This window comes from Condylura cristata, unplaced genomic scaffold (genome assembly GCF_000260355.1).
Source record: "Condylura cristata isolate star-nosed mole 26May11 unplaced genomic scaffold, ConCri1.0 scaffold00013, whole genome shotgun sequence".
Taxonomy (NCBI): domain Eukaryota; kingdom Metazoa; phylum Chordata; class Mammalia; order Eulipotyphla; family Talpidae; genus Condylura; species Condylura cristata.
In genome coordinates, this window is record NW_004567114.1 from 5,544,990 (window position 1) to 5,551,927 (window position 6,938).

At 52.2% G+C, this 6,938-nt stretch overlaps 1 long non-coding RNA gene across 1 annotated transcript in view; it reads right to left on the reverse strand.

Moving 5' to 3' along the window:
* The window catches only part of LOC105853559, a 40,485-nt gene that overhangs the window by 4,837 nt on the left and 28,710 nt on the right, over positions 1-6,938 (reverse strand). The gene's annotated exons all lie outside the window — the stretch shown is intronic.

Genomic DNA, 6,938 nt, shown 5'->3' on the forward strand with positions numbered 1-6,938 from the left:
TCTGTCTGTCTGTCTGTCTGTCTGTCTGTCTGTCTGTCTGTCTGTCTGTCTGTCTGTCTGTCCATCTGTATACACGCTATATATTACTGGCTCTGTGTCTCTGGAGAGCCCTACCTAACACGGGGGTCAAGGGCTATATTAGGGTGACTATCAAGAAATGATCACAAACAGGAATTCCAGAAGGTTGGGGCTATCATGGCAAAGTAAAATGTTTGTGAGGTCCTTCTTCTGGACACATGAACCCCTGAAAGGTTGGGTTGTGTCCTCTGGAGCAAGTTCAGATATGGGGCAAGTAAGTGCCAGTGGCCTCTTTACCTGCTGGTGTGGAGAGAGACATGTCAGTGAAGAGAGGGCCAAGTGACCCAACATGACACCCACGTGAATGTTCAAAAGGGGTTTTCCTTCACACTTTGGCTTTCTCCGCAGGGTAATGGGGTAGCTCCTTACCCCCAGAGCTCAGCTAGGCAAAGCCTCCAGTTGAATCTCTCTGGTTTCTTGCCCTTTCCCCCAGGACAGTTTTTAACAATATCTATAACATCTATAGGAAAGTGCCCAAAAACATGAAGCGCACAACTACGTAAATGTTCTCATCTGTTTAACTAGCACCAAGATCAAGAAACAGAAACTTCCAAGAGCCTACAAGGCCCACATGGTGTCCCATACCAGTCACCATCCCTCCCTCTACTCCTCTGAAAACCACTGTCCTGACTTCTAACACCGGAGGTGAGACTGGCTTGTTAGTAAATTCTCTAGAAATGAAATCACACAGTGAGTCCTCTTCCGAGTCTCTCACATTTGTTTGCATTGCTGTTGTGTGTGCTCAGGCTCATTCACTCTCAGTGCAAACAGTGCCCCGTCCCCTGCCCAGACCACAGGTGGCATCTGCCACACTGAGGACTGGCATGTGGGTCGTTTCGTTTCAGGCCCTTGTACTGTGGGGTGCATTATTGCGCATGTCTGCTGGTGGACACTCCTATGCATGCCCTCCAACATTTTCTATGAAAATTTTCACAGTAAATCTGGAAAAAAAATGTACTGCAAACATCCCCTAAATTCCACCATTAAAGTATTCCCGCTCTAGCTACCCATGAGCCTATTATTACATTTCTCCTTAAATACTGCAATATGCATACATTCATGAGTTCCATAAATGTTTGCACTTTTTTCTTTTGATGTAAAATTCACATGCAATCTCTTGCTGGCTGCATACACCCGAGGGAATTGCTAGGTCATAGGGTATGTGAGTGCTCAGCCTTAGTAGATGTTGGTAAGAGGCTTTCGCAGTGACTGGGTCTGCCTGCTGGTCTGCAAATGCTCAGCTGATCTCTTTCATTTTGTAACTCCATGGCCCAATCTTTGCACAAAGTCACAAAAAGGTCCAAGTGCCTTTGATCCCCACTCCCTGCTCTGCTCTGTGCAAACATCTCTCCAAATGCCAGTGGGTCCCTTCAGGGTCTCTGGCTTCTTGTGCTCACTTCAGCTTGGCCTCAGCCTTGAGACCACCACCAAGCACAGATCCTGACATTGGCTGGTGGACTAGTAGGACCTAGGTGGGGGCTGGGGGGCCCTGGCCTCACCCCATCTCTACAGGGAGGGACCAGATCACCAAGGTCAGTCTAAAGAGATAGTTGGTGCTGCTCTCAAACCAGCCCCCATCCTCCCGGTCACTCAAGCAAAACAAAGTGCCTGTCACCGCAGCTGCTTGGTTTCAAGGCTTAATTTAGCCTCTTCCCTGAGTTAACCTGAGATAACTCTGACTCAGGAGGAAGTGGAGGGGAATAATCAGGTCGGCTGTGTTTATTTTCTGAGGACTCTGCAGTGAACCAAAGGCCCAGGAGCAGCCCTTCTCCGACTCACACAGTTGCATCCCCAAAGTTTGTTTGGCAGGCATTTGAGTCATCAACTGAATTCCCCCACAGAAACCAGGCTGGGAGAACAGCTGGATCCCCCTGGGAGCTACCTTAGGGAGAAGTGGTTGGAACCTTGTTTTCTTTAGGAAAAGTTGTCTGGCCAGGAATGTGGAGGATGACTGGGGAGGAGGAGGATGAAAGAGACTGGAGATTAGCTAAGAATACAGATGGGAGGGGAAAAAAATAAAACGCAAGGTGAATTGGTGATGGGAATTTTGCCCAGACTATACCTGCCAGGAGAAAGCATGCATTTTGCATAAAGGAAGAATGGTATTTTGTGTGTGTGTGTGTGTGTGTGTGTGTATACACATAATTAAATTTAATAATTAAAAAAAAGGCAAAGGTAGTGTCTGACATACAGCCTGCTACCAGGCACTCTCTCCCTCCTTCCCTCCTTCCCTCCTGGGACTGGGTCCCAGGGAGGGCTGCTGATGGAAAGGTGTTTCTTTGGGGGCTGATACAAGTATGCTAGACCTAAAGATTAGGGTGAATATATTGAAACAATTGAACACTTTAAACAAGTGAGTTTTATGGTTTATAGGTTATATCTCAATCAAGACAATTTTTAAAAAGACAAGCATGTGTGGTAATATTTGAAAGTGTCTAGAAAGACATCTAACAAAGACGTGTGAAGTCATTCTAAAAAATATTAAACCACTGTGCAGCGGAGCACACCAGGGAACCTGTACAGCCAGGAAGGTGGACCATTTTCAGAAAGTGTAAAATTTAGTGTCTGAAAAGCACAAATTCTTCCTAAATTGATCTGTCTTTGTGTCGAGCTGAAGTTGAAGTTTCTACAGGGTTTTGCTGATCCTGGAAAGGCTGATTTTGATTATATATCAAATAGCCCTAGGTAGTTCCTAAAGAAGGATAAGTAAGGGAAGCCAAATTGCCCCATAAGACCCCAGGATTTATGCACCGCTTTAGTAAGTAACCCTTCAACAAAAAAGTGAACCTCTAGGGGGAAATGGGTCTTGGATAAATGTTCTGGAATAACTGAGCATCTATACGGACATGTGATGAAACTAAACCAGTCTTTCATCAATTCCAGATGGATTATAGACAACTGTGACAGGGAAAACTTAAGAACATTTAGTAGACAATCTATGTAAATAGCTTTATGACTTTGGGCTAGTGAAGGTTCTCGTAATAAGACATAAAAGTTCAAGGGAAAACAGTAATAAATTCAATAACATTAAACTTAACCTGCTTGTCATAAAGTAGTAAGACTGAAATGTTTAGGCCCTCCCTGGTGGCGCAACGGGTTAGGATGCAATGCCACAAGCTGGCCACAGCCGCTTGGTGCGAGTTCGATCCCCGGCCCCGGAGGTGACCACATGGCGCGGCAGACCTCTCCTGACTCGCCGCTGCGCCCCTCAACAGTGTGCTTCGTCGATCTGCCTGTTCTGCTCCCCACTCTGACTCTGGTGAAGCCTCTCACCACCCCTGCACCTCGGGCCTGTACCCCAGTTCTGTATGCATCAGTAAATAAAGACTGAATGTGTGGACATGAATATCCTATTCACGTTATGGGTGTTTCTTATGTCATCCCTAACGTGCTTGTGTGGAAGAACATAAACACTCTGGTAGAGAACTGGGCAAGGCGGGCCCTGGCACTCCTGAAACATGTCCTCAAAGAAGCTAAACGTCAACAACCTGACAGCGATTAGCTGTGCAAGGGGTAAAACTCCAAGACCACGAAACACAAAGTTCATAAAACAAAGGGACTCAGGCACCAGCTGCAGAACAGCGGTCACTGTCACTTTGGAAACAAAATGATGACACCCCGTAAAGCTGAGTGCGCCCCCCCCGCTGCCCTGCCCTGCACCTATGACCTCTCTCCAGTTTCGACTTGGCCCTGAAGAAGCGCCAGGAAGGGCCGGCTGAACTTCTTCTTGAAGACCCCCGCCCTTCTGGAAGTCACCACGTGCCAGACACGTAGCCCACGTGCCAACAGCTCACTCTAGAGAATACGCTCACTGAGGCTTGCACCCCCTGGCACAACTTCCATAACTAAGAACCAGACTAAAAGAGCCCTGCCATCTTCTGCAAGGCCTGCCTGTTTTTGAAAAGCTGACCGTCAATGGGAAGAAACGACAACTCTGCTCTCGAACCCAGCTGGGACCTGAATTTGGCTGCGGGGTTACCAGCTGTGACTCAGGCCATCGCTTCACATCTCTGTGATTCAGCTTCTCACTGGAGGTGAGGGTGACTCTCAGCATATAGGTTTCAAGACAGCGGTTGTAAATTACCTCACGCAGTCACTGGCAGCTACTATGATTACGTGATGGTGAAGACTGGACTCACTCTCACAGCCCCACAGACCCCCTTTTCTCTAGCGAGGAAACCCTCTTCCCTACTTGTTAGTATAGCCCCTCCAATCACTGTTCCTGCCCTGGAAAAGCCCACCCCAAAATCAGGGCATGAGGAGAGGAACCCTCCACCTGGGGAAGGCTGCCCGCCTGTCGCTCACAGGGACCACTAGGGTCTTCATGCCGCGCTGTGGCCAGATGGCTGAAATGCCAGCTTGCTCCCTCGCTGGTGGTGGGAGGGCACATTTGGCCAAGACCGAGCACCTGGGTGGCACTATCTCTCAGCACTGGCTGCCCTGTGCCACCCATCAGACCCTTCCAGTGGCCCTATGATTCCAGCTTCCTGCACGGCCACTGTCCTCCTGTGGCAGACGACAGCCCACACCCACCTCAGGGACTCACTTCTCCAGCCTGTTCCGGTTTCCAGGTGAACACTAGCTCGTTAATGAACACCCTCCCAATGTCCCCTGCCACTGTCGTCCACAGCTCCATCTTCCTACAGAGCCGTGAAGTTCAGGTAGGACATGGGGGTCTGTCACCCTCCTGTCGCCCAGAGGGACCAGCTGGCAGAGTTAGCCTCAGGCCCAGGCTGGGGCCTCAGCCCTCCTGCCTCCCTTCACTTTCAGGATCTTCTGTCTGTTTCTCCTCTACCCATTTCTCAGAGCCACTCACTGGCATCAGAACTACCTTCAACAAGCCACTTGACCATCAACAATACACAGGGCATGGAAAAAGTCACATGACCGTGACCCGGTGAAACATTACACCGCACTTAAAAGCAGTGGTGACGAAGACAGGTGGACGTTAAGGAAAGTACCCCTTCTAGAACAAGGAGAACACAGGAGGTCAAAGTTTAGGCCTCTTGAGACTGTGAGTCTTTTCACAATCTCACTTGTACAAGGAAAAATGCCTGGCGAATATTCAGAAACTTTCTGTGGGGCCCTTATAATTCTGTATCACTCTGATCACATGTCCATCCGCAAGCCATGATGAATGGGGCCGTTCCCCTACAGAACGGCATGCCCCAGCCTCAGACAGTGCGCCTGAGGCCTGCGTGCAAGATGTCCGTGTCCTTACATCTCTGCTCAGCTGGAATGTGAGCCAGGAAGGGGCCGTGCCTGTGCGCCAGACGACAAATGGCAAAGGCCCCACGGTCCTGTAACGGAGCAGGGGCCCAGCGATGGGGCGGGCCTCCGCGGCCTCTCAACCTGCTGTTTCCCAGTGCGGCCAGCCTGGCAGCTGCACCTGGGCTCCCTGATGGGCGTGAGGTAGGGGACGAGGGAGGGACGACGGACAATGTCACCAATTCCTCCTGTGACTTTCCGACTGCGGGGGTGGCTCGGGCCCAGCGATCACTCCCAGAGTTCCCGCTAAGAGATCTTCTCCATATTTTGGGGTGAGGAAGGCTCATTCTGATCCTGTTCGCAGTTCCAAGCTCTTGCCTGGAAGTTCACAGACACTGGATTGACTAGTGGAGTTGGGATGCCAGAGCGTTAAGGGAGCATGGACTCCTCTCCGGGAGAAGGCCTCAGTGGTTTCCTGAAACGCAGCACACCTTCGGGCCCGAGCCCAGGCTTCCACACACAACCCCTAGGCACCCAGGCCGCTCTGGACCCCCACACAACCTGAGCTGGGCCCTGGGCAAAGGTGGGGAGGAGGATTGATCTTCGAGACCCTCACAATAGAGCATCACTGCAGCGCCCTGAGCTCAGAGCGCGGTGGGAGCAGAGACGGGGTGGCCCAACCTGCCGGGGAGGGCGTGCAGGGACCCTCCTGGAGGGGGGTGCAGGGACCCTCCTGGAGCGGGGTGCTGAGCTGAGGTGTGGAAGGCCAGTGGTAGAGGAAGGCACCCTGTTAGCAGACTGGCAGGTGCACGAGAAAGTGAGGTGCAGAAGGCTGCAGCCGTGTGGGTGCCGGGCACCTCGGAGCACTGTGCTGTGGGCGCCCAGCTCGGGGAGGAAGAGACTGTGCGTGACTGCACAGAGAGGCTGGGATGCGCTGGGTCGCTGAGGGGCACATGATGTTCACCCCTCGCTGTTTCTCAACCATGTGTGCACACCGTCGGTTCTCTGCGACCACCAACCACCTCATACTCCAGGCCCCAGGGAGTGAGATGCGGTAGCAGGCTCCGGGATGAAGGTCCTTGTGCCCAGGCTCGGTGCCCGGCGGGCAAACTCCTCCACATGTGCCAGGCCCAGCCCCGATGGCCCCAGGATGGTCGTTCAGTCAGACGGCGGCCTGGACCTCCCGGCCACTCCCTCCCCTCTTGGGAGCTCCAGGAGCCCCACTCGCTCAGCAGAGGTTCACGGTCGCTACCGTTGCGGCTACCTCTGCCACCGTCAACAACACAGAGAGCAGCCCAGGGATGGCCAGGGATGGCCAGGGGTGTCCTGGAGAGTTCTGCACGCCGCGCCCGCCACAGGCACCAGTGACGGCTTCTCCAGCTACACGTGCCAAGAGCAGCCAGAGCTGTGCTCTTAGAGTCCGTGCAGGCTACAGGCCAAGCGCTACCCCGCCGGCCTGTCAGCCCTTCACCGGACGTGCATTTATTGAGCACCTACCACTAGACACCAGGGCCTCCTCTCAAAGACTAGGTGCGGCGGAACAGGCAAAAATAAGTGTGGTTCCCATTTTAGAGATAAACAGTCGAGGGCCGCCCTGGTGGTGCAAGAGGTGAAGTCTCAGCACTGTGAAGCTATAGGCAGCCGTTGCAGCA